The sequence below is a fragment of the Marmota flaviventris genome, chromosome 14 (assembly GCF_047511675.1).
Source record: "Marmota flaviventris isolate mMarFla1 chromosome 14, mMarFla1.hap1, whole genome shotgun sequence".
Classification (NCBI taxonomy): Eukaryota; Metazoa; Chordata; class Mammalia; order Rodentia; family Sciuridae; genus Marmota; species Marmota flaviventris.
Window position 1 is genome coordinate 25,328,030 of NC_092511.1, and position 24,569 is coordinate 25,352,598.

Genomic DNA, 24,569 nt, shown 5'->3' on the forward strand with positions numbered 1-24,569 from the left:
TTCTAAAAGGAACACGTTAAACATTATTCCCACAACTGGCATTTATGATGTATCGGTCCCTGTTCATAGAAGCACACCTGGAGCATAGTTTAGGGTGGGCCTTGGAGACTAGATGGGAATCAAAAGTTGAAATTGAGCAAAGGAAAATTCAGGGAGAAAGTTAGGGCACAAACGTTCCTGACCCCTATGTCAGAGCGTGGAGTAAACTGTCGGACGCCGGGAAGTGGTGAGAAGCCCTGTATCTGGATCACTGGGATGTGCCTGTTGGAGTCACGGGAAGGATGGTGGCAGGTGGATGGGTGATGTGAATGGGTTCATGCCATTATCAGGGGAGGGAGTTCACTATCAAAGGACTTCTCACTTCATTGTTCTCCAGGGAAGCCTGGGATTGCTACTGAAGCCTGTGGGTGCTGGGGAGGCCCTGCAAGTGGCAAGCCGTGGGAGAGAAGTTCCCCTTTCCTGGAGCTCAGGGGGAGCTTGGACCATGTGAACACAGCTGCTGTGCTTTGTCAGATGGCCTTTCTTTGCTCCTGTCAACTCCAAGCCCTTGAACTCATTCCTTCTGTTTTCCTATTTACGCAGGTGTATGTTTAAGCCCAGACTGGAAAAGTCCTGCTGAAAGAGGCTTGGGTAGGGTCTGAGCATCCGAGATGGGCTCGCTGCTGCTTGCTTTCATCTCTTCTTGACAGATGGGTTTTTTTTTTCCCTCTGAATCAGACCTTTTAACCATAGAGTTCTTCAAACAACTGCAAACCCAACTTGCTTCCCTAGTCTAATTTCAGATCTGTTTTACATCAGAATGAAGACTATTGAAAATAGAGCTTACTACCCCCAAGTACTACCTCTGCTATCTGCACCAGAGTTCAGTGTTTGCTGGTTGTGAATAACAGTGATCTCCATGGAGAGAAGTAGCCCTTCCTCCCGAAGTCCCATATCTGGTTCTTTGGGTGGTAAACACTTTCCACCAGAGACATTGCTATTTGTGCTTCTCTTCTATGGTGACAGAGGAGCCCCTCTGAGTAAGGGAACATGTCCCTTGCTTCTCTGCACCCCATTTCCCCTTTGGCTCTCCACCAACACTTAGGCAACAACTGCCCTAAGTGGGCACTTAATAATCAGGCCAGTGAGTGAACAGAAACTTTGAAACATGAGTCATTCAATAAATTGGTCACAAAAGTATCTTGAATACTTTCTGCACCTAACCATTTATTGTGCTTTTGAATCTAATGCCTTGTTTTGTCTCTCCAGTATCCCTCAGTATTACCAGTAGTAATAGTTTCATGAGAAAATTGAAGGGATTGCAGCTTACTGGCAGAGTTCATGTTTGAAATTGTTCTCTACCCTGTTGTCCTTGACATCACACGATGGCACTTCTTCCCATCTGGTTGGCCTATGGTAAGGTGCCTCTGGTAGGTGCTTTCACAAGTGGGGAGACCGGGACTCCACGCATCTGGATTTCAACCTGACTATGGCATGGGAGGAAGACTGGCTTCTCTACTGTATGAGCCTAAAGTGTCTTCAGAGAGGACCTGAGAATGCTGTAGCCTGGGGAGACCTGAGGAGAACTTCCGGGGTCAAGAGGAGGATGCCTGAGGCATAAATGTTCCTGACCCTTATGCCAGAGTCTGGAGTAAGCATTTGGCTTTCTCTGCAGCACTGCTACCAGGAGGTAGCCAAGAGGGATTGAGGAGATCCCTTTAGGCTTAAAATTAAGTGTGAGGAGTTCCAGAAATTTCCTCAGGGTGGGAAGTTCATGCACTTGATGTTAGTATTTGTAAACTACGAAAATAAGCTAACGCCTCAAGTGATATCAGATGTAGTAAGTCAGTGGTTCTCAACTGGAGTAATTTTACCCTCTAGAGAGCTTTTGGCAATGTCTGGAGACATTTCTGTCCCAACCAGAGGGGGTTAATACTGACATCAAGTAGACAGAGGCCAGAGATTCTGCTGATTATGTATAACACGTAGAATTAACTAATTAATTATTAATTCTATGACAAAGAATCATGTAGCTCAAAATGTTAGATGTGCTGAGATTGAGAAACTACTTTAAATTTAAATTCTAACACCTTTCAAAGAAATAGCATATTTTTTTTTCACGCCACGGTGAATTCCTGTGTCGCAGGCCAGAAACTCTTGATTCCAACTTCCTTCCAACTTCACTTCACTCCTTCTGGAATCTTTTAGGCATTAGGATATAGGCTGCTATTTCCAGTCCCCAGGGGGATGGACATAATTGCCGATGATGGGCCTTCCCTAACTCTGAGACCTGGCCAAGGCCACAGGCATCTACCTCAGCAGCCTTTTGGTCAAAAACTTGAACTCCACCCCAGGACAATGGTAAGCAGCGCTCCTGGAGTGAAGCATCCATTTCTGATTGAGAGTCACTGGTTATTTTGTAGGATACAGTTGTGGCTGTTCAAATATGAAGAACTTTTTGAGTATCAAACTACATCTAGGCTGCTGCATATAGTGATGCAGGTCATGCCCTGGGGAATGATTCAGGGCTGAAATCCCTTGTATCATCTGATTTATGCAAAGGCACTGGTGAGCTGAGACCCAACATTTCACCAAGTGAAGTGTAACTTTTCAATTCTTTTGATTGAGAAAATGTACCATAACCCCTTTCTTCAATTCAGTAACAGGTTAAACTTCTATTTGCTAATCATGGTGATATCTACACTTTTGAAAAAGCTGTAGTAAAAGTATAAGCTAGAGGTTATTTAATCAGCCTGCAGACAGTGCTTGGCCAACTAGATTTGTGGATCTTGTGAAATTACTTGGAGTTATCTCAAGAGTCTGGGGCTGCAGGCCAGACAATCCTGCCCTGGCTCACTGCATGTAAAAGACTTTCTATTTCTTTCTTTTTTTATTTCTTAAAATATTTTTAGGTGTAGATAGATACAGTACCTTTATTTTGTTTCTTAGTTTTTTATGTGGTACTGGGGATCGAACCCAGTGCCTCATGCATGCTAGGCAAGCACTGTATCACTGAGCCACAAATCCAGCCCAAGACTTTCTATTTCTTAGTTTAAGAATTCATTTTAGGGACAGAGGCCAGGTGACAATATGTGAACATCTTATTTTAAACTTTATCATTATACAATTTAAAAATTTAAACTTTCAACATTTTCCATTATCCTGGACAATTAAGCCTTTGACAGAAATGAAAGACATTAGGGCATCTGTGACTCTGTGTCCAGCCACTATGCTGGGTCGCCACAGCTTTGCTATTCCTGCAGCTGAAGACCTTCATTGTCCCACAGACAGGCACCATCCAAAAGAATTATAACACAAGCCACATTGGAATTAAAATTTTCTGGGAGTTGCATAAGATAGTTAAAAAAAAGGTGAAATTAGTTTAAACAATATGTTTTATTTAAACCAGTATATACAAATATTGTCATTTCCACATGTACTCAATATTTTAAAAATAATTAGTGAATGCTGGGAGTACTATGTATGCCAACAGGTGCACTATAATGCTAATATCTTACATGAAACAAAAGTCAAATGTAGTCCTTCTACAACAGTGAAGTGTTTCTAACAGAAAAATAATTTAAACTGCTCCCATTGTTTTTTTTTTTTTTTTGGGTGTGTGTGGGGGGTTTGAACCAGGGCCTTGTGCATGTGAGGCAAGCACTCTACCAACTGAGCTATGTCCCCAGCCCCTCCCATTGTTAATTTAAGTGTAAATTGATATTAAATAAAATTTTAAATTCAATTCCTCATTTACACTGGCCATATTTCCAAGCAGGCAACAACCAAATGTGGTTAGTGACTATGGTATCGGACTGTGTAGCTGTGGACCTTCCATGTATTTTTGAAAAACTTTTAACTTTAAAATACCACAACTATAGTTTGCATTGTTAACCTTAAAATCCTTTGGTTTTAATAGACCTGTATCTAAACTCATAGGCTCCACCACCACATGTCAATAGTTGGAAGAAGGTTCTAGAGCCTTCTCTGGGTAGCAGCAAATCTGTAGTGGTTATTAGGACCCTCTTGGTTTCTGTTTAGCTTTAAAAGTTCCTGTGGTGTCAGTTCATTTCAGGCTGGTGGTCCCCTGTGGGGATGAAGAATAATGTGCTATTTTGGATCCTCTTGTGATTGACATCCACATTTGAAGGTCATTCCCAAGCAGACTGTTTCTAACGGGGTCAATGCTCCTCTGACTTTTTCTCCAGGAGTGTGATTTTCAAAAGGATGAAAAAAGGTGAACTCCTGAGAAAGGATTTCATGGGTGAAGCTCAGGCTGAAGCCAAGCAGGGTAGAAGAGCGAAGGATGGAGGGGCTACACTCTCTGAGGGATACCCACCCTGGTGCTTCAGGGAGGCATCAAGAGATGGTTAAAGCTGGGAGGAAGAAAGGGGATCCTTAAGGGGAAAAAAAAAATCCGGGCAGAAGAGTTTAAATGGACATGGAGAAGTAAATCCAGGACTTCCACAAGCTAAATGAAATAGTACACGGTCAGTACCTCTACTGACCTCTCTTTGGTATTACAGAATATTTTCATATTGAGACGCACCCACAACATGTTTAGCATCACACCACCTGTTCCTCATGGCCAGCATTATTTGTCATCAAACCTGACCCCAATGTTTGCCATATTATTGGATATCCTATGAAACAGAATCTAAAATTATGCCTTTTTATTCTCTAAATCAGTGTTAACCTTACAACTGAGGCTGCAACCATAACATCGTTGCCTATTTGGTTTCACTTCCAGGGATTAGATAATACTATTACATTCCCCATCTCATGTTAGTCCCTACTTGAACTTGGCTTGGTGTTTGAAGAACATATTTATGAATTAAAGCTATGCTGCTTTTTATCCCATGCAAAGTGGCTGCGGTCTTAGAGATCTGTGGTATCTCACAATGTTTTCTGTCTCAAACTGAACACATTCAATCTATCTAAACTGAAGTTCCCCAGCTGAGGTTCTTTTCATGGCAGCATTTCTTGAGAGCTGTTTCTGTTCCAGAGGATAAAAGGGACAGGAGACCCCCAGCTGCCCAGAGTCAGGGCCTCTTGCAACCCAGGTGCCACCTCTGGGGCTTCATTTCTTCCTTCCAGGCAGGGCAGCTCTGCGGTCAGCAAGGGCAGGATTTAGGCAGTGGTAGAAGTGGCAGCCCTGCCTGGGCTTGTGCTGGGCTCTTGTGTGGCTCGTGTTAAGGACTTTCAGGCACGTTCTAAGAAAGCCAGTTGAAGCCCAAGAATCCCTTAGAACCCAATCTATGACCCCCAGGTGCCTGTTAAACTTGTAACTTTCAGAGAGCAGCTCTGGGCTTCCTGTTCCTGTAGTACCAGATCCTTCATGCTGCCTTTTGTGTTTCTGTCACATTCTTGAAAACTCTTGTTATATTTATTTCAGGGAAATGTATTTATGAGGAATAAAAAAAGCTGAAGCACACATTTCTATTTTTTTTTTCAGATTCTGCAAAGCACATAATTATATATGATTGTTGTCAAGGTCCATGACCACACATTTCATCTATGAAGGATACATCGTTTACTTTATTTCTGTTGGATTTCAACTTTTTTTTTTAAAGAAACAACCGATTTATTTTCAGAAATGAGAATCACCTCTGACTCAAAGTTTTCTGCACCTGATTTTACTCTTGCCTTTACTTTGTCATAGCCACGTGTTCTTTTGTCTTATTCTTTTTTTTAAAACCTTTATTTTATTTATTGATTTTTACGGGTGCTGAGGATTGAACCCAGTGCCTTCACTTGCCAGGCAAGTGGTCTACCACTGAGCCCCAGCCCCAGCCCTCTTTTGTCTTATTCTTTAGAAAGAGTTTAACTTCTTGTAGACATTAACCCCAAATGCAAAGAATTGGCCAAAGGCCTAACCTTGTTACTTATGAGGAATACAAGGCTCTAAGGTATTCTGGCCTTTTTAGAGTCATCGCAGGATTTGCTCAGGAAGCATGACATTGGCAGAAAGGGAACATAGGTGCCTTTTAGCATATTTATATGGACATGGATTCTGGGTTTTTACAAGTAGAGCAATATTGCATAGGTCTGTGGGGACAGGGAAGTGAAATGGAAAGGTAAAGAGTGTGTGAGAGAGAGAAAGCTTGTTGTACTGCAAGATCAAGTAGTACAGCCAAGTCAGAGGGGTGCGGGTACCAAAACAAAGGTCTACGACAGGCTGGGGACATCGCTCAGTGGCAAAGCGCTTGCTTAGGATGTGCAAAGCCCTGGGTTTCATTCCCAGCAACCAAAAAAGTCTTATGACATTATATTCTTTACTTCTTTATGGGGCATCTCGGGGAGAAAACACAATCTCACAAAATGATTGGAAAGTATTAAATGTTTTTAATTCAGAATAGCCAAAACCATTTTGAAAAAGGAGAATAAAGTTGGAGACTCATACTTCCCAATCTCAAAACCTACTTGAAAGCAACGGTAAGCAAGACAGTACAGTACTAGCATGGGATAGGCACACCGACCACTGAACTGGAATTGAGGATCCAGAAGTAAACCTGCACCTCTGTGGACAATTATGCTAACTCTTCAGTGGGGTAAGATTTAAAAAAAAGATGGTGCTGGTACAACTACTAATGCAAACCAAGAATCTGGAACACCATCTCACACCACATGCAAAAATTAAGATAGATAAAAACTTAAATATAAAAGCCTAAAAGAGGGACTGGGGTTGTGGCTCAGTGGTAGAGCGCTCACCTAGCACATGCAAGGCCCTGGGTTCGATTCTCAGCACCACATTAAAAAATAATAATAATAAAGGTATTGACAACTACAACTTAAAAAAAAAGCTTAAAAGATAAAACTCTTAGATGAAATTATAGGTGTAAATCTTTGGAACTTTGGATTTGGCAACATTTTCTCAGATATGACATCAAAAGTGTTAAAATCAAAGAAAAAAGTTAAATTGGGCTTCATCAAAATTAAAATTTTTGATCATCAAAAAACTCTATAAGTGTGTTTCCCCTTACCAAATGGGAAAAAGTATTTATAAATCCTATCTGTACCCATAAAGATCTAGTATCCCAAATATGTAAAAGATGCTTATAATTCAACAATAAATAGATGATCCGATTTAAAAATGGACAAAGATTGTGAATTGGTACTTTTCAATGTACAAATGGCCAGTAAGCACATGAAAAGATGTTCTGTATTACAAGTTACCAAGAAAATGCAGATCAAAAAAACACAATAAATGCCTGTAATCCCAGCTACTCTGAAGGTTGAAGCAGAAAGATCATGAATTCCAGCCCAACATAGTGAGACCCCTATCTTAAAAAACAAACAAGAACACCATTTCATGTCCACTAATGCTATAATCACAATTATTAAAACAGAAAATAACAAGTGTTGGCACAGATGAAGAAAATGGAGCCCTCATTACTGATGGAACTAAAAGATGGTGCCGCCATTTTGGAAAAGAGTTTGGCAGTTTCTCAAAAAGCTAAACATGAAGTTACTCTACAACCCAGCAATTCCACTCCTAGGGAATATACCCAAGAGAACTGAAGACATTCATATAAAATCATGTACACAAGTATTGATAGCAGCATGATTAATAATAACCCCAAAGTGGAAAATTTCCAAATGTCCATGAACTGATGAATACACATAATGTGGTATATCTGTGACAATTAGACAAAAGAAAACTCCTTATGCATTAGTGGTGGGTCCCCATTCCGCCTGCCTACAGCCCCTCATAACCCTCATCTACTTTACAGAGTTGCCTAAACTGGATATTCATATAAATGGAATCATACAGTGTGTGGTCTTTTGTGTCTGTCTTCTGTGTGTGTGAGTCTGGCTTCTTTCACTTAGCTCACTAGTCTCAAGGTTTGTCCATGTTGTAAGCATGTGTCAGTACTCAAGTCCTTTCTATTGCCAAAGACATTGTAGAGATAGACCACATTTTGTTTACCAGTACATCAATTGATGGATGTTTGGGTTATTTCTACTTTTTTGGCTCTTATAAAGAATGCTTTATACACATTCATGTACAAATTTCTGTGGTCATATGTTTTCATTTTTCTTGGTTGTTTTTTTTTTTTTTTTTGGTGGTGATGGTGGTGTGTGTATAGTTTAAAGACTGTAAAAAGTTTCCTGATTTAGAGAACAATAATTCCTTTATTGACATGTGTAAAACTTTCTCATCAAAAGGCAGATAATGGACTCCATTTTCTATTACAACATCACATTTTTAGAATATTTAGAGCTTGAAGCAACCTAAGATCCATGCAGGGTGAGACCCTGATTCTATTGACAAGACCCAGGGAGGCAGCCTTGGGTGACTGAGACATAGAGTTGTGTTCTCCCATACCCACCTCCCACCTAGACGAATTCTTTAGCTCCGTGAGTTCTTTAGCTCCATGAGTCTTACCAGAGTGAGCTATCAGTACTGCAAAAGTTGGAGAGGGGGGAAAATGACTTCCCAGAATGGGACCTAAGTGGGTAGCTGGCCTCCTCTACCTCCCCAGACCATCCTTCTTCTCTATAACATACTGCGTTGCTTTGATTCCAAAAGCAGCCAAGCTCCTGTTTAATGGAGAGCCCCCAAAGGGATAGTTTATGAGGGCCAGTGAGTAATGAAAGAGAATAAATTGGGCAGACATGTAAGCTGGAAAGCACATGCCCCTATGAGAGAGCTTAGGACAGAAGTGGCAGGAACTGTGTACATGAAAGACCCTCAAGGCCTGCACTTGAGCAAGTGGCTTCTGTGGGCCATGCTAGCTTCCCTGATCTGGCATTCCGAGGGCTGAGAGACCCCTTAGAGGAAAGCCAGGCATTGCAGGGCAGAGGCCTGGCATTGCAGGGCAGAGGCCCCTTAGAGGAATGCCAGGCTCTGCAGGGCAAGGCTTTCAATAGTGGCTTGGGACTGAAATTATATGAAGGGGTGGGCTTGTTACTGAGTACCATGAGATGCTGCTAACCCCTTAGTTAGCTGGGGAGAACCTCTGAGGAGATGGTGGTTACTGTCCCATGTAGGGGCTAAGAGCCATATAATTTGGGCCATAGTACTGCAATACAAGGGACAGAAGGCCAGAAGAATTTAGAATTAATTTCTAAAGTAATAGTCTCTGTTTAGTAGCACATAGGCTATTTTATAATCCAAATGGGATGTTCATCTCTTGGCATCCATTAGTGAGATGCTATTATCTCAGTGAGCATAAATCTACTGGGATAGCTTTGAATGCAGCACACAACTCATGGGGGCCTTAGCTTGCTGTTGCTGGCCTCGCTAGGAGTCTTGCTATGAGTGAGCGAATGCACAGATGACAAGAACAGATGTCAGAGCCCCCAGAAGATCAAAGTGCTGGCGCTGCCTTAGAAAATCTGCCTATGCCACATAGTTCTCTAAATCTGCAGGAAGGCTGTAGTAAATATTCAATACATATTTGTTCAATTGAATGAACTCGAAAGCACACATACTCTTCACCAGTCCTGTGGAAGACAAAAGCTGGTGTCCAGGCAGCCAGGACACATAACAGGCAGAAGTCTATGGGGGTACTGCCTCCCCTCCCTTTAGCATCTATTTGCCTAGTATCTTAATTAATTTGCTGCAAGGAGAATTTTCTCTCCTTTATACCATAACTACCCTAAGATTGTTTTCATGGCTGTGTCTTTTTTTTTTTTCTTCTTCTTTTCTCTTTTCTGTTTTTAACCAAAAACAAGAACACACTGTTTCTAGCACTGTGGACAGTGATTCCAGACCAGGGAAAACCAAAGGGTTTGATGACTCAGGAAGAGCAGTCCCCGAGGGGCCCAGGCTGTTTCTTTCTTGTATCCTCCCCCGTTACCATTCTCTGAATCTCTTCTTGATTATTTTTTAAAAAATTTTGCAACTTGCCCAGCCACATTTCTCACTTTCTCTTTGCGGTCCCTTCTCTGATCTCCCCCTGGTCTCTTTTCTGTCCTCTGTGGCTCTGCACTTTGGCTGGCCTGGTTTTCTCACATTGACTCAAAAGCTCATAATTATTATTATTGTTTTCTAGTGGGTAAAAAATGAGCAGAATACCCACAGCATGGTTTTTTTTTTTTTTTTTTAAGGGAAACTTCCCAAGTGCCCACTCCTGACGGGGTGGAGCCTGAGGAGGCGAGCTCGCTTGATTGACAGGGCATTGTGTGCAATCTGTCCTTCAGTCCTGACTCCCTCGGCCTTTAAATTGTGCCCTTTTCTATGAAGATGTCACCAGCACAGCTGGATAGAACAAATGTTGAATGGGGAAAAAAATTCTAAAGTAGATATTCCTAAGATCCATCCTAACATCACTAGGGTTATCACTGCCAAAACTGGCATCTGGTAGTAAAATCTTTCTTTTTCAAAAATTGATGTCTCCAAAGAACTATCCAGAAGTTGCTACTGTGTGAAGGCTCTTTAGCCATTTGTATTTTGTGGTTTTTAACAAGCGTGTCTTCAGGCAGACTGGTCTAAGCCGTCGCCCATCACTCAACGGGCACAAAATTCTGATGAGTTCATGACATTTGGCCTAAGAAATTACCTGTGGCCAAGGATTGTAATTGACATGACTAGAACATTTTACCATATGGTATGTGCTATCTCTGTCCCCGCCATATGCAATTCTTATGGTGTGACAAATTGTGGGACAACACATATTATGGACCAGACAGCCAGACAAAACACCTCTTTGGAGTTGAAACCACAGTCTATGGCCCTGAATAAGAAATATGCAAAATCACACCTGCCAGCCAACATTGCTACTTGTGTTTCCTTCTTCTTTTTTTCAACTTTCCCACAAAGAAAATTAAATGTAAAATGAATATATGTTAAGAAACGGACCTAGGGTGAGGTTCCCACATCAACTTAATTTGGACATTGATATTTTGCATCGCCTGGCTATAGATAGCTGGTGTGGTATGCCTGAGTTTAAGGGCTTTGTGATTTGGCCTTGAAACCCTGGTGTTTCATTGTCACCAGACTGAGGCAGCAGACAAAGGCCGGCTGCAGAGCAGATGTAATTGAAACAGTTATCTGTGGTTTGGGCCTTGTGATCTTTCAAAGATCAACATAGTCTAACAAAAAATTCTTGCTGCAGTTAAATTCTCATGCATTCTGCTGTTCATACCCAGTATTTATGATACTTGAAGGTAGGAATTTTTCCATAGGTGCAAGATGAGATTATTGGGAGTGGAATAGGGATGGAGGGGGCTTATTTTTGGAATTCATTCTGACATGAAAAAGTCTTAAGATTATTAAATTTCAAAACCATTTTCCCCCCAAGGGATAGATTTTCCTGATGATGTAGCAAGATGGGAATGTTCTTATGGTGACTTTAGTAAAATTTGTGGTATTTGTGTCTGCTGGGTATTAACATGTGTTATGTGCTTTGGAAGCATGGGTGCTTCCTATATTTTAAGCTATGAGAAAATGTCTACAATTTTATAGGCTAGATGTATATGTAATCTATATAAATATAACAAAGGATATATGTGACATTAATTTCTCTGTTGTTTTCACTGGGAGTATCGTAAGTTTCTATAGCAAGGATTTATTGGTGGCTGTGACAGGGTTTACACCTGCTTACAGTTTAAGAATTGTGCCACATCCAAAGCCTATTTTCTGGAGTTGGTGGTAGACCTGCAGCAGGGAACTGGTGCTTGACACATGTTTTTAGGAGCTCTATCATCATCACGGAATCAAATGCAGCTGTAGTCTTTCCAGTCCAGCCGGTCAGCTCTGTCCCAGGTTCTATTTTGCAGCCTCAGGCAGTCATTCAGTGCCTCTCAGCCAAGTCCATTCTTGGATATTCAATCCATCAGTAAATTATGTCTCTGTTACTTCAAAAGCATTTTGAATGAATTTCTCTCCAACCCAACTCGGTGCCCTCAGATGGCACCAGGCCCACCTCTCCTCTAGAGATCATAATAGCTTCCTGTGGAACCACAATTTGACCCAGTTATCCCGCTCCTTGGTATGTACCCAAAGGACTTAAAATCAGAAATACTACAGTGACACAGCCACAACAGTGTTTATAGTACCTCAATTCACAAAAGCCAAGCTATGGAACCAACCTAGGTTCCCCTCAACAAATGAATGGGTAAAGAAAATGTGGTGTGTGTGTATATGTATATATATACATATATACATATATATACACATACATACACTCCCTCTCTGGCCCCTCACTGATCCAGTGATTGCAGAGCGGTTGGAGTGATCATCAGATCGTATGCATCCGTCATGTGACTTCCTGGTGCAAAACTTTCCATGGTTTCCCACATCTCTCAGAAAACATTCCAAGTTCCTTAGAATGGTGGCATCTTATTCCCTGATTCCTGTCTCTCTCTTCCGCATTCCTCTTTCTTCCTCATCAAATCTATCATCCTGGCTCCTCTCAGTTCCTAGAACAAATCAAGCTGTTTCTAGTTGCAGGGCCTTTGTGTCTGCTGTTCTCTGTGCCCCAAAGTGTTCACATAAGTCAACTGTTGTTGTCATACAAGTCTCAACTCAGATGTCACCTCCTCCCAGTTTTCCCTCACCATTTTAAAAATTGACACTTGCTGTCATCCTGTCTGTGCCCTATTTTTTCCTTTCTAGCTCTTGCTAAATGTGTGATTATGTTACTTGTTTTCTTGTTTACTGTTTTCCCCATAACTTCATAGATCTCATGACAGTAGGAACAATATCTCCCATGTATCCTCAATGCTTAGCACAGTGTTTGTCACAAAGCAAATGCTCAACACATGCTTGTTGAGTGAATGCATGAACAGAAGATTCTTTAGAGCCTTGAAATTGGCCTCCTTACAATACCTGCTCTTTGTTCTGGCTGTTTTCCAAAGCAATGTAAGATAGTTCTACAACTTTGTGTATGTGGTCATATATCAACTCTTTGATATCCTTCTTAGGGCACCTTATTTCTTTTTTAAATTAATTTTTAATTAATTTATTTTATTAGGTATATATGACAGCAGAATGTGTTTTGATTCATTGTACATAACTGCAGCACAACCTTTAGTTTCTCTGGTTGTACATGATGTAGAGTTGCACCATATGTGCAGTCATACGTGTACCTAGGGTAATGATGTCCATCATATTCCACCATCTTTCCTGACCCCGCACCCCCTTACTACCTTCCCTCCCCTTTGCCCCAACAAAGTTCCTCCATTTTTTTCCCATGTCCCCCCGCCCCATTATGGATCAGATCACTTATCAGAGAGAACATTCGGCCTTTGGTTTTTTGGGATTGGCTTACTTCACTTAGCATGATATTCTCTAACTCCATCCATTTACCATCAAATGCCATAATTTTATTCTCTTTTAATGCTGAATAATATTTCATTGTGTATATATATCACAGTTTCTTTATCATTCATCTATTGAGGGGCATCTAGGTTGGTTCCACAGTTTAGCTGTTGTGAATTGAGCTGCAATGAACATTGCTGTGGCTGTGTTACTGTAGTATGCTGATTTTAAGTCCTTTGGATATAGACTGAGGAGTCGGATAGCTGGGTCAAATAGTGGTTCCATTCCCATTTTTCTAAGGAATCTCCATACTGCTTTCCAGATTGCCTGCGCCAATTTGCAGTCCCTCCAGCAATGTATGAGTGTGCCTTTTCCCCCATATCCTCACAAACACTTATGGTTGTCTGTATTCTTGATACTTGCCATTCTGACTGGAATGAGGTGAAGAGACAGCCTACATTTTTGGAGCAAATTTTGCAACATGAACATCAGATAGAGCACTAATCTCTAGGATATATAAGGAACTGAAAAAACTTAGCTCCAAAAAAGCAAACAACTCAATCAATAAAGAGGTGAAGGAGCTGAACAGACACTTCTCAGAAGAAGAAATACGTTCGATCAACAAATGTATGAAAAAATGTTCAACATCTGTAGTAATTAGAGAAATGCAAATCCAAACTACTCTAAGGGCACCTTATTTCTGTGCTGTGTCCACCTCACAACCTCTGCTTGAAAGGAGGCTTCCAATGTTCTCATCCTGGAAATCATTCTTTTGAAAGACTCCAGTTTGGCAACAGCCCTCATAAAAAATCAGGTATGTTCTGACCACTGCAGAGCCCAAGAGGACTTATCCTCTGGATCTGTAGTTTGCAGGGTCTATTGTTTTTTCCCCCCAACACCCTGCAAAGTAGAACATTTCCCAGGGTTCTGAGCAGCGTTCCCATTGTCCATGATTTCTCAAACTTAACTGCTAGTGGCTCTGAGATTACATCTGTGAATTTCTTTTGTACTCTGCCCTGTAATTTGTCTGCAGCTAGGGGTTTGAAATAACTTTTGCTTAGTTTTTTTCTTATCCCCTATCTTATTGTGGGCTCCCTTTTCCCCTTTTTCTGGTCTCCTTTGCTGCACATTTAGAATTCAGATTATACTGTCCTTGCTGCAGAGGATGGAATTTGAGTGTTTGGTACTTGGGGCATTTCTCACCTGCTGACATTAGATCCTCTTCTTGAGCCTGTTCTTCTCTTCTTTCTCCTTTCCTTCTTTCATTTTTCTTCTTTCATTCTCTCCCCTGTCCCTCCCTCCTTCACTCCCTTCTGACCTCTCATACCCTATTCTCTTTTAACTGAACTTACCATAAAGCACCTTGTTAATCTTCCTTGTTTCTTGGGTTTTCCATTAGCTGTGGCTTTAGCCCTTCCAGAAAAACCTTCATTTTTTTAATTTGGTTTTGGGATATGTGTCCTTCATCATAGATTGTGAACATGTCCTTTGAAATCAGGAGTTCATGAGAAAGTTCTCTGCGTGGCCACACTGGCTTATGAGATTTCTGATCCTTCTCCTTTTCACTGGGATTGTTCATTATTACATTGCCTTGGAATTCGTGTAATGCTGCCTTTCCTTGCTCTTATGGACTCCCAGAAGACCTGGTCACATTCTCCCAAGGTCCCTATAATTTCTATATTGAAACCAGTTCTTTCTCATTGGTTAAAATGATATCCAGAATACCAGTTTCTCCTTTTATCCAAGAGCTGATATTGTTAGCTAGGAATGTCAAAATTCTTTTTATAAGCGACTCTATCCATTTTTATAAGCTAAACTATTCGTTGGAGGTTAGCAAACTCTAACCTCCAACAGATAGCTAAGTCCTTTTCCCTGTCACTGCCTGCTTGGAGTTATATGCTCTCCTTCAGGAAGCTAGTCCACCCCTGGACATCTTTGGCAAACCCTCACCCTAGAAAAACTCTAGTTTATGTCACACCTGCAATTCTAGCCCGCTTCCACCTCCATTGAGATACTCTCTATACAGGAGCCTGATACCTTTGACATCCATTTTTCACATACAAGAATGCTTCTTCCTGTTTCTTTGTCTGCAGGAGTCCCCTCTCAGCTCCCCGAGAGTGCCACACTTCTTATGTTAATATCCCAATTTTTTTCCTTGCATCTCATGCTTTGTGAATCAGTGTTAGATTTTGTTTTTTGGAGGTGGGGGTGGGGGACCAGGGATTGAACCCAGAGGTGCTTACCCACTGAGCCACATCTCCAGGCTTTTAAATTTTTGAGACAGTATTCTTGCTAAGTGCTCAGGGCCTCACTAAGTTGCTGAGAATGGCTTTGAACTTGTGATCCTCCTGCCTAAGCCTCCCAACCTGCTGGGAGTACAGGTGTGTGCCACTGTGCCCAGCTAGTGTCAGGTTTTTTAGTGTGTAAGGGGTTTTCCCTGATGAGTTTCTTTCAGTTTCAACTAAGAACCGCATATGAGGTAATCCTCCAGGTTCTCATTCCTCCCATGTTTGACTATCATGTTCTCTTATCTTTGAAAAGACTGATATATTAGTGTTCCATCCTCTAAAATGTCTTTATTTATTTTGCTAATCTTGTGTATGGAAAAACCTTCCTCTTGGGCTTCATCTGCTCCTCTGCCAGCTAACAACCAAAATAACTGGTGATCACCTCAGGGCCAAATATAATGCCTCCAGCTCAAGATGGCAGGAAAAAGATCTGTAGATATCAGTTTGGCTGATGGTGTGATTTTGATAAAAAAAACCACACAACACTATAGACACAGGAAACTAACTATAGTAATAGCCGCATGCAGATTGTAACGTGGCCCCCTTCACAGTATAAAAAGAAGCTTCTGCTTTGTCCTTGGAGTAGAGAAAGTGGCTGCGGAGTAGGTGAGAAGCAGGTCCTAGGGAGGAAGAGGGATTGGAAGAGAGATGGTGGGGTGTGCAGAGGGCAGAGGCCCGCAGGTTCCCCCTCCACCATCTTGTCCATCAGATGAACCTCATTGTCCCTCTGGCTCCCTTGGGGTCAGGAGGGAAGTCCTCTGCAGATGCTCTGACACGCCTCCCCTCTGCCTGCAAGGGTTATGTCCCACCCATATGCATCCCATATCCTGCTCTACCCACCTTGGTGGCCTTCCCAGGGACAAAACTGCTTCACCTGCAAGTTGCCCAGGCCTGTGTCCACTTCCCTGCCACTCCCACCCAGTCTCCTTTGCTCCTCATGAGTCCTCTCTGGCAGCCATGTTTGTCCCACCTTGCCTCATAACCTACACCTGAGGATGCAGAACTAGGGGGTGGCAGATGCTTTTTGAGGCTCATTAAAGGCCCATTTGAAGACAGTGGGATGTGGGCAGTCACAACTAGAGGCCAACCTGGGTACTGATCCAAAAATTTCCACTTTTCCAACACTCATTTAATCATTCGGAGTCTCAGGGTCCCTGTGTACAAAATATGGATAATAAACTTCAGTGTGCATACAGACAGCACACACACACACAGACACACATACGTGCACGCGCGCTTCCTGACACTCAATGTATGCTCAACAGATGTATCAATGTTTCCTCATTTATAAAAAGGATAAAATGGCATCTACTTTTTGAATTTATTTAGAGGGAAGATCAATGGGAAAAACGAAGATGAAAAATTGCATTCATATTTAACTGCTGTTGTGGGGGAGCTGTGTGGGGTTTTTGAGGGTTGTTGGTTATGATGATTAACTTTGGAGTCAGATTAAGTTTGAGAGTGGTTCTGTCACTAACGAGTTGTGTGATGTGGGGAAGATACTTTACCTTTCTAAGCCTCGTTTTCCCCAATGCTACAATAGGGTCAATTATAAACCCACAATATAGGATTGTCAGTGTGAAACCGGCTGACCTGTGCCAAGTGTCCCATCCTCCCTTTGGTGAGGGCTTCAGAGTTGTTGTTACTGTTACTAGTGGTGTGGGTCATTTTATTCTTCCTGCCTCTCTCTCCAGCCCTGGATCAGGAAAGACTTTAGTTGCCTGGTGGGGCAGAGAGGAGGACAGTGAGCAGAAGAATCCAGGAGGCGAGAGAGGGAAGGGCAGAAAGGTCCAGGTGGGAGAGGAAGTGGCTTAGTCGGGGTAGGGTGAGCATCTGGCTGATTCTTGTCTTAGGCCTCTGCATCACGGTTCTGGGCTGAAGACGTTTGCTCCAGGGCTGTTCCACCTGGATCGCATTGAGATTGTGCAGCCTTTGCCTTCACTCAATGTTTTTCTGTCCCAGTAACTATATAAATGTTCCATTTGTGATGTAATTGTTCTGCTTCAGATTTTCTTTCCTAAACTAAAAACTTGGGTTATCCAAAACATGCGCAACAATGGCTTGACTGTAACACTTGTGTGATGAACTTTTTATTTCCTGTGGTTTACATTTCTTTTTCCTCTAGAGTCGCCTGATTTCCGATTCTAGGTGGAGGCTCCAAAGGGCAGGGGTTGCATTGAAGAGGATGGAAAGATGCAGAGCATTACTTTTGTAAAAAAAAAAAAAAATTTCCACTTTCTGGAGAGAACTGGTAAGCATAAGCTAAACAGAGGCAAATTTTACTCATTTGGAAATATAATCATGATCCTTATTTTGGTCATTTAAAATTCTACAGAGAATAACCAGATTCTGCCAAAATCACTTTATTTTGGCGAAAAAAATCTATGGCATTAGCTGCTTATGGCAGTGACTTCTCCTAGGAGCCGTTGAATTCACCTCCTACTTCTTGACTCTGCTAAATAACTGCATGGGGGAGGGGGAAGGAATCAGGAGTGGGGCAGAGTTTAACTCTGGCATTTTAAACAGAAAACAGATTGTATCTTGTTCAATGAGGAGATGAGTAGAGCATTAAATTATGTAGTGTGGTGAAGTGAAGGGGAGCGCTTTCAAAGCCCAGGGTGTGGGGTCAAGCCCCATGTATCTCTCTATTCACTTATTTTTACGAGGTGTAAGTCTCAGTGTTCTTGACCATACAATGAGAAGATAATGCCTAGATAGTAGGAGTGGCCGAGGCTTGGCAGACACTGTCGTGCAAGTGACTCTTCTCTTGAGCTATTGGTATGTGTGTGACAATATATATGAGAATTTACTTTTTCTGGCTGAAAGAAAAAGAGGCCTTTCTGGCTGTCCTGGAATTAGGGGGCCAGGAGAGGTGACAGGAAGGGCAGGAGGGCATCTGTGTCCATGTCCTTGTTCCCATCCTGAGTAGATGTTTCTGTGTTCCTCCTCCCAAGTCTGATAAAGTGAGGTTTGGAGTAGAGCACAGCCTTGGGGCCCAGGTGACAAAGTCTCTCCCAAAGATGGGGCAGAACCACTATCCCCCGATCCACCACAATCCTGTGACACCCAAGGGCTCATGGCCAACACTAGCAGTAAAGTGCTGCTGTCCAGTGGCTTGTGGGCCACTGATGGATAGTGAAGAATACAGGAGACAGAACACCATGTGTGGACTTGTTCATGTCTAATCAGAGACACCTCCCAGGACACAGAGAAGGCCCTGGAGGGATTTTAGGTAATGGGGTGGTGGGGAATCAAGGCTCTCGAGGGCCACCTACACTTTTAGTCCTATAGGTGGAGCCTGATCGTAATGGGACCTTGTGAGTCGGTGAGGCCTGGGGTCACTTAAAATACTTGTACCTTATAGGGTTTGCATGTGGCTTAAAATAGGGCAAGTCCACGGGAAAGTACTTTGCACATATTAAAGTGCTGTAGAAAAGTGAGGGATTGGTATAAAGGATGGGACCCCCTGGAACCCAGTGAAACCTGCCGGTAGGGTATCCCTGGTGGCTCTGCCAAGCCAGATACAGGTTGGAGGTAGCAGGTCTGCAGGACACAGAAATGCCTCCCAAGGAAACCTGAGAGTTTTACTGTGCACTTGCTATGCCCGTTTAGGTTTTGAAGACAAATAAGTCTCAGTCTTTGCTTTTCAGGAGCTCACAATCCAAAGAGGGTCTCTGTTTCCAGACTCCCACATTCTAAGGCCTGTGGATGTGAGTGAGAGACAGACCCCAGCCTTGCCAGGTCCAGGTTGCGGGGAGATCGCTGGGTCCAAGCAGTCGAGGTAGGAGGAGCACCATTGCCCGCTGCAGCTACACCAGCAAGGCTGCAGCTACACCCCATCAGCAGGATGCAGGTGGCAGAGCAGAGTTTACAGTCACTAAAGGGCCACCCACACACTTTTAGCTAAGATAATTTATCTTCTCAGCTTCAGACCCTCATTGTGGTTGCCTAACCTTTCTACAGAAAATCACCAGCTTCTGCCAAAGTTGGTTCATTAATACAATGAGCTGTCCAGCAAGTATTTATTGAGCAGCTCTTGGCAGGGTGATGTGTCATTCTTCAAGCTCATCACACACAGTCTGGACATGATAACTGTCCCCAGTGGCCATCAGTTGGTTCAGGGATTCTTATATTAAATTGGAGCCCCCAGAGAAGTTTGTTAACTGGATGCCTTGAGTCAAGGATGCTACAGAAGGGCCTCTTCCTGAACAGGAACACACCTTTATCAGCCTTTCAGAGGGGAATGATGGTTCTGTGTTCCCTGTGATCACTAACATGCAGAGACCTGTGGGACATCTCAGAGGAGGCCTTCAACCCAATTTCTCAGGCATAGTGAGCAAGCGAGCGAGAGGCCCCAGGCATGCGTGGGCAGATCCAAAGGGGAAAGAGTTGCTGCTGTCGGGAGCTCATAGCTAGCTGCAGGGGTTAGCAAAGTCCGGCTTGTGGATCCAATTTGGTTTACCACCTATTTTTGTAAATAATGCTTTATGGGAATCCAGACAGACCCATTTGTTTATATGTTGCTTATGGCTGCTTAGCATCCACTCTAAGGGTAATCTTAAATAGCTGAGACTGTGTGGCCCACAAAATTTAAAATATTGACTCTACTGAAAAACTTTGTCAACCCCTGGTCTGTGGAGAGAACAGTCATGCCTAGTTAACTTTAATTGTTGTCTGAAACATTTTGAAGAGGCTCCATGGTGTTGGTGGTGGTGAGTGGGGTGATGGCTGGTGGCCACCTAGAGGCATTGATAATGATGGGCAGGCTAGCCCTCGACCTTGTAGGTCCAGAAACTGGACTGTAAATTTACCTGACAGAGACCATCATGAACTAACTGACACTCAAATCACAATGATGTACAAGCTAGAAAGGCATGAGCTGTGGGTTTGCCCTTTCAGGGACCGGCATGATTTCTATGGGGCTTCCCATTGGACATCTGTGGCATGTACCCAAGTGTGGTTAGTTCCCTTAAGATTCTGGGATAAGCCCAACAGACAAGAAGCCTCCAAGATAGTTCAGATCAAGGTGAGAGCTGAGGACAAAATGGCCCCATGCCTGGCTGGATGATACCACTCCAGTGCCTAGAATCTTACTACCGTCAGAATAAAGCCCATGCCACCTTTTACATTCTGATCTACTTTCCTGTGTCACTTCCTATAATGCTTCTGCATAGCCCCCACTCTGCTATCCTCTGACCTTCCATCTCTGTCCCTAAGGGCCCCACCAGGCTTCTGGCTGGTCAGCCCTCCCCTTCAAGCTGCCCAGGACTGCTCATGACCCCCAGCAGCACGGTCCTCTCTTGAAAAAGAGGGAAGTGCTAGAACCTCCTTCTTTGGAGCCCAACCCCAAGCTTTTGCAAAAGCAGCTTTTCTGAAGCCACAGCCTTTGCTAAGGGCCACAGCTGGGGCTGGTAAAGGTGTTGTTCCGTGAGCCTCGCAGGTGCTTGTTCTTTTCCATTACATGCTGTTTTTATGGGTTCTCTCTAGGAGGGAAACGGTGCCTCCCTTGGGCTCAGATTCCCTAGGGCCACCTCGTTGTCTCCCTTGTCCACCCACCTGCACCTGTTAGCCGTGGGCTGTGCTCTAATGGAGGCTGGTCAAGATGCTATCAGACCCAGAGGAGAGGGACATTCATCCTGACTGAAGGTTTGGGGAAAGGGTTCTCACAAGAGGCGATACCAGATATAGGCTCTGCAGGGGAGGAGGGAGGCAGTCACTGGGCAGGATGACAGGAGTGTTGACCCACCAGCCAGAAGCCAGTGGGGCCCTAAGAAACAGGCACAGAGGGTAGCAGAATGGGGCTCTGGGGAAGGGAGGCGAAGTGGAAAGATCAGACTTGGAGGAGCCATGTCTGCAAGGAGCCTGGTGCGCTTGGGCTTAATTCTAAAGGCAACGGGAACATTACAAGTGTTTTTTGTCAGGAGGGAAAATATTGAGTTCCAAGGCTTAGAAAATAAATCCATCAGTCAGGGGGAAGTGCAGATTCACACAAGGAAATTGCCAAACTCCCAGGGTTTGGCAGTGGTCATGGCAAGAAGTAGATCAGGTGAGCCGTGGGAATGGAATAGAAAAGAGGGATGTGGTTCCTGAGATGGCAACACCAGGTAGGAAGCTAAGCTGCGGGGAGTCAGGTATCCTCTGAGCTTGTGTCTGGAACATTGAGGGCGTGGCACTGGTGTTAATTGAGTTGGAGCTCATAGGAACACTGACTGGGAAGAATATGATAAGTTTGCTTTTGGACAAGTTGACTATGAAGTGCCTGCAGGTCCAGCTGAAAAGCAGTTGGAGGTACAGATGAGAAATAAAAGATGAGGTAGTGTTGAAAAGTTGGGCTCATTTTCAAATGAGTGTTAGCTAAAGCAAAGGAAAAAAAGGTCATCCAGGAAAGAAGTCCAGAATGACACACCAAGTAACTGAGAATGTCCTCATTTAAGGGTGAACAGAAGAAGAGGAGCCCTCAAATGAGACCGAGGAACTGTTCATTTGTTCATTTATTCATTCAACAAATGTTTATTGGGCACCTTGTATGGACAGGTCCTGGCACTAAGGGTGCCCTGCCCTCCAGAACCTAGAGTGCAACCCTGGAGAGAGACCAGGAAAAGAGGGGAGTCAGCAGAACAGGATCTGATGCTGTTGACTGCAGGGGAGGCTTAGAAGTGGGGAGGAAGAATTGGGAAAGGGGGAGACAAATGGCAGGGGAGAGAGGACAAAGGCACAAAACGGCTCTTGTGTCTGACTCAGCCCTGAGTTCTGTCCCCTCACCCCAGAAGGGGGAGTGAATGCCCACCCAGTCAGGTGTACCTCCATCTCCATAGCAACCTCTGAGTTTTTGAAACTTTAGTGAGAAAGTTACTGTATATAAATAACCTACTAACTCAGGCTGGTGATTTTCCTTCTCTTAGAACATCCTCTAAAAGGTTTGAGGTTTTCTTTTTCCAGAATTCATTTTTCACACAATTTTTTTTTCATTTATTGGGATTCTGGACCAAAATTCATATAAATGCATACAGTACTAAAGACATGAAATTATTCTGTTATCCGATTATAAAAGTACTCATTGTAAAAAAAAAACAAAAAACAAAAAAACTGAGAAAGTAGAAAATACAAATCACTGCCTTCCCCATCACTGTTAGTATTCTGATATTTTCTCTCCTTGCTAGGCAATATATTTACTACTGTGTATTTAGAATTTTGTATTTATTTTGTTTGCTGATTATATCATGGGCATTTCTTTACCTATGTCATTCAAATAGTTATAAAACCACTTCATGACACATATGCTTCATGTTTTGACATTCTTCTATTTTAATGCAATTGTTCACTTTGATGCATATTTTTTTTGTCCCTGAATCTTAAAAATAGATCCATTCACACTTCAAAACTATCTTTGTATTCACTTTTCCTAGAATCTTTGTGTTTAATTTAACAATGTCTCATACATTTCGAAGGTATGATTAAAAGCATCTCGTCTTTTATCTCCAAATGCAAGTTATTTTGAATTATTATCTGATTATCTTATAAACTCCATTATTAAGAAATTTGACTCAAACTTAAGTAGTGACAAATTGCATTTATTTTTGTACCCAGGCTTAGTGTTTCCTTAAATTCCACATGTATAATACTGCTGGAACTCTTTTTTCTGAGTTTCAGATTTGTCTGAAATTATGAATTTCCAACTATTTCTTTTCTTGTTTCTCTCTTCACACTGAAATCTTTGACTTAGTTTTATTATGGTATATCATTTTTTTTATGAGGATTCAGTGGTTATACCAGAAAGCAATCAGGAAGTTATTTATTTATTTTGCTTGTTGGAAAAATTCATTTGCCTTCTGTAGTTTTTTCCATTGTTTGATTTTCCAACATTTGGTGTACTTCTGTTTAAAGCATGTTTCTTGTAAGAAAAATATGGTTCAAATGTTTAAAAAATCATACTTTAACTGGTAAGTTTAACTCATTTTTATTTATTATGATCATTTATGTACTGTATTTACTTATTTTTTTGATATTTGTTTCATGCTATTGTCCTATAGAATTCTTATTCCATTTTTCCCTCTAATATTTTAGAACTTATAGCTGCCAGCCTTTTTAAAAAATTTTATTTTCTCTGCTTTATTGAGTTTATATTAACAAATAAAAATTGTATATATTTAAGGTGTACAAAGCAATGCTTTGATGTAAAAATACATTGTGAAATGAGTTAATCAAGCTAGTTAACATATGAATCACACATATGGTAGGAGCATGTAGGAGCATGTAAGATCTATTTTCTTGGCAAATTTCAAGTGTACAGTGCAATATTCGTAAGTTACCTTGCAAGATTCTTACAGTTACCATAGTATATGTTAGGTCTCCAGAAACTGATATTAAAATAGGAAGTTTGTCCCCTTTGAACAACATCTTTGTCCCCACCCCCTGGTTCCTAGTAACCACCTTTCTACTCTGTGAGTACAACATTCTAATTACTCTGAGTTTGTCTGCCAGCTTTTTAATGGTTAAAGATATTCCCTTCCTCCTAAAACTTAGCATTTTAACTCTTTTGCCTTTTATGGGATATTATTGTCCAGTATTTTATTTCTATTAAAAGTGTCCTGTGAAAATATGTCATATTCAGAAGAGTATACAATATGGAAATGTCTACCAGAATGTGACTTCTACCTTAGAAGCTCAGCTACTCCACCTCTAATTTAAAGAACTTCACAAGTTAGATACTATTATTAGTGTTTCTCTTTATTTAATTTATCCACAAGGTTACTATTCTCTTTGACCACATGGTTATCATCTTTCTTGCGTATGACATCTTCTGAAGTCCTTTTCCTTAATTCTGAGGTATATATCCCTCAGTGAAGGTGTCCTTCAATGAGGATCTGTTGATAATAAATTATCTTGGCTTTTATTCATATGAAAATATTCTGTTTCATCTTCACTATTAAAAGGTAACTTTTGCTAACTATGCAATTATAAATTACCAATTATTATTGTCTCATTATTTTGAAGACATTATCATGTAATCTTTTTGACAGATTTTTGATAAGAAGTTAGATATCAAGCAGAAAGCTGTCTTTTTCTTTTCTTTTTTTTTTTTTTAACAATTT